Source organism: Athene cunicularia (assembly GCF_003259725.1).
Source record: "Athene cunicularia isolate RWA chromosome 2 unlocalized genomic scaffold, athCun1 chr2_part1, whole genome shotgun sequence".
NCBI lineage: Eukaryota > Metazoa > Chordata > Aves > Strigiformes > Strigidae > Athene > Athene cunicularia.
Window position 1 is genome coordinate 141,972,987 of NW_020799095.1, and position 4,463 is coordinate 141,977,449.

A 4,463-nucleotide genomic window follows, 5' to 3' on the forward strand; every position below is an offset into this window, starting at 1 on the left:
TCCACTTCATGGAAATTCACCATTATGAGCTGCTTTCCTGTTTGTAGAGCTAGTGCACCTCTCGCTTCAGCATTGCTCCATACTGAACTTGAGGACTTGATTGTCTTCTGGGTGGATGTGAGCTCCAGCTATGTAGAAACCAACCACTCACTGAACTAACAATGGAGAGAAATGGCCTCTGGGATCCGTGACAGCTCTGCTGTAAAGAGAAGGAACTGTTGGATTTCACGTGGAGATAGACACTACAGAGGTTGCCTTTCTGTTCAATGCTGCATAACTGCACAAAAGGAAAGACTTAATAAATGCCACTGCAACACTGATATGCTTTTCTACCCTGCCTCTGCCTTCTGGTTCTTTAACCTCTTTTTCCCTTCTCAGTATCTGTAGTCTGTCTGCTATCCATTAACCCTATTCCTACATTGCCTCCTTCACACCGCAAGCCTAAGGACTGTAAATGTCTTTAGTGCCTTGTGAAAACATTGTGCAGTCTTCAGCAAGGCATGACTAGGACATGTCTATGGAATGGATCTTCAAAATCAGAGAAAAACACAAAACTGTCACTGCTGGTGTGAGGACTGTAATTTTTAAAATAGTGAGTTAGCCTTTCCCTTCTGTCCCAGTCATCTGACTTGTGATTATGGATATCATTGATTGAAAATTTGTCCCCTCCATATAATAAGAAAAAGAGGTGAACACATTGATATTAAAAAATCACCAATTTGCATGAACACATTGATATTAAAAAATCACCAATTTGCATGAACACATTGATATTAAAAAATCACCAATTTGCAATCTAAGAGATTAAATTCTAGAAAAACAGACAGCTTAATTCTAACCTGAGAAGGAAAACAGAACCAAGGGTACAAGTGCTTATATAAGTAGCTGTTGGGGCTGACACAAGGGGCATGTGGCCACTGGCATGCCACAGCCTGTATGTTGGCTGTATTCCTCAAGCCCAAGTAACTTTAAATTACAGCTTGGACTCCCCAGGCATTACAGCTTTGTCTCCAAATAGGTGCCCTCTTAATATTCTGTACTGTCAGACTGCAAAGAACATAATAGCTACTGTCTTTAATTCCCTAATTATGCATTAATAAGAGACAAATTATTTTATAATCTTCCCACTGGGATAGAGAGAAAATATTGCTAAACATCCCTTTGAACACTTTATAAATACAGTATGTCATAAGGATGAACTTTCATGATGTGCTGCATATTTTAAACTTCATAACGGAATCCCAGTTCATGCATTACATATATATTTGATGTTTTTGGTGTTCCTCAGACATTGGGCTGTTTTTTTGATGTTTATTAAAAACATACTGAAGACATCTGCAGAGCTCTTCATTGTGATCAGCCTTGAAAATATCCAACTGTGCTGCTTGTTAGAAAAATGAATTAAACCACTCAACTTCTCAATATAATAAAATCCCCATGAGGAATAACAGTTTTGTATTCCTTCATACACCAACTGATATGTACACAATTACAGCCTTTTATGCAAGTGGCCTCTTGCTTCGAAGCTCAAAGCAACTCTAATTCTGAAAAACTGCAGTTTCATATAATAATTCTTTTCATTTTTGAGGAACTCTACCACCTTCCTCTTCCAAACATTTACCAGGCTCTGCTTCTACTCATGATAATTAATGAAACATAAGGATAGATTTTTTTCCTTCATCTTTTAGCCTAACACACCAGACTTTCCCCATGTATCTACCAGTGTGGGCAGATGACCATTAATTGGATGTGCAGTGAGACCAAGCTCTACATCACGTGGAGCGTGTCCATGGACAGCAAGGCTCAGTCTCGTACAGCACATGCTGGTCAGTCATGCAACATATAAGCAATAGGTCTGATACCCTGGATATTGGTCCTGACACATGAGCTGCCAGGGTGGTTGTGACCCTGAACTAGAGGCATGTCTTCTGTTTTACGGGTCTGCATCATAGGATGGCATACACATGATGCCTGCTTCTGCACAATCGCCAAAGTCTTCATCAAGTAGTTTATTTTTTATACCCTGGAGTTCAGCCAACCATTTCTGGTTATTCCAGCATCACATCCTTTCCCTGCCAACTGCTGGCTGACCAAGTCTGAAAAGAGCATTTTGCTGCTTCTTGAGAAGGGATAAGAGAGAAGTCTGCTCAACTCCAACCTCTTTGTGGGTGCCTTTATTTCCCAGTTGTGACTTTGTTATGGAATTTTAGAAATTCTTGTTTCAGCCTGTTCATGTTAGCCACTGTGAGATATAAATCATGAAAAGATGTTTCATAGTAGTCATCTTGACAAGGTTTCACAAGTGAAGCAAGAAGTCTCTTATTCTAGAAACAAAATTCTTAACAAAGTCAAGAATGCACATAAATACAAAACAGAAAAAAAAAACCATGTTGTTCTGTAAAGCTGGAAAATAAGGCCACAGCAAAAAATTAGTAGCTCTACCTATCTATCTACAGAAATACCTTTTTGTTTACAATAATATAAACAATTAAAGATAGCTCTTACAATGAACAAAGAGATGCAAATATGTCATGCTCTTCACCATAGCCAGGACAGTGAGAGTAAATGAAGAGGTAGTGGGGAGTCACCCACTTTCAATGTCTTGGCTGGAAATACAAAAATGTTCTTATGATATCTGAGCCTCGAACAGATGCCTCTGTGAGTGCTGCATTCAAACCCAGAATTCGGTAATTGCTTCAATTCCCAGTGCTAGCCACTCCAAATAGAAGTAACAAGAAAAATGACTCACAAATTACATAATCCTGAAAGACATTTTGCATGAGTGTTTCATCAACAGAAGGTGACTTCTTGGGGTAGAAGAACAAGCATGCAGTTTTGTTGGTCACCTAATAAGATCTAATTACAACCTGCAGCTGAAGGGACACCCACACTCACTCCTTCCTGAACCAGCCCCGTATTACTGCCCTCTCCTCTGGCTCAGACACAGTGGCTACTGGGGGACTTGGGCAAGACAGAAAGTTGATGTTCTGTAGGGGGTTACACTAACATGTTATCACCAAGTCAACACAAGTTACCTTACAGCTGCATAAAGCAGGATCCACAGTGCGGAAAGAAGGGTTTTGTGTAGTTTGCAGTAAAGCGTAAGATGAAATTTTCCTCTAATCTTAAAATCATCATACCATTATTTCATTCACTTAGTTCTGCTTCAGCCTGTTTTCTTAAAAACCATTCTTCTTTCTGTTAGCCACTTAAGCTTGTTCTGGTCCTTGGTACAGTTCTGACTATGCACTTGCATCACTCTGGTATTATTTTCAGTAGTTGTTGGTTCACATATGTCAATTGACATTTCTTAGTCTTTAGAAGGTTTGTGTTGGTTCCGGTAACTTAAAGGCTATGGTTCTTTTTGTGTTTTCTCTCTAGCATGAAATGCCCAGAAGCGTTACATGCAGTTTAATTTGGTCTTACAACATGCTGAGTGACTCGGTAGAGCTCAGTTCATAAAAAACACCATGTTTAGCAGGCACAAGGAACATTAGTGAACATAGTGAAATCGAGTGCAGATCTATGTAAGAGGTTCAGTCTCAGGTGGTTTAAACATAAAACTTGCTGACAGCTGTAATAACCTTAGTTCAAACTGGGGAAAAGCAGCTCCTGCTGTGAACACCTTTGCCTAGGATTACAGATGCCTGTGCTGCACCAGAGTTCATTTCATCACTGAGGGAGGAACCATCATTGCTGGATGAGACCCATGTCTTTGCCATATAGAAAATTCTGTGCTGGACATCATAGCTCACAGGATCTTTATTTTTAGCCTGAACTGACTGATCCGATGGATAAATCAAAGCCCCTTCTCTTACTGGCTCCTGTTTTCGCCTGCATTTATTCAAGTCTGCCAAAATGTTTTCAGTCTTATTTTCTCTGCATAAGAAACTACTGAACTTTTTTCCCCTATTTGAAATCCGCTGTTTTACCACTGCAGAGATCTCATCTCCTTTTGCTCCATTTGCATGTTTTGCTCATTCTTTCACCAGTTCTGCCTGGAGTCCTGACGTGTTTCATAGCTTCATCACTTTTAAATATTATTATACTCTAATAGCCTTGTTCGCTATTGTTGCACTGTGACATGTACATAGCCCAAGAAAGGTGCCTCTCACACAGAAAAGGGAGGACCGCAGGTGTATGCCCCTGAGCAGCTCAATGCTAAAAAAGAATTATTTCTGTTTTGCTGGTTTTGTCCAGCCATACAAATCATCCCAGAAGCAAATCTTCAAACTCTCCGTCGGTAAGGCTGGGGCACAGCAGGCTCTTTCTTACCTCCCTCCCCGCCTCGTTTCTCCCTTGGGTTTTACATTTCTGAGCCCAGTTTGCGGCCGAGCGGCTGGCAGCCTGTCCCTGCCCCTCAGCCGGGACAGGCCCCTCAGGCCTGGATGCCGCCGCCGCCCTCCCTGGGCCGCCTGACGGCTCCCGCCCGCGGCCCTCAGCCTCCCCGCCGCCCCCTCAGG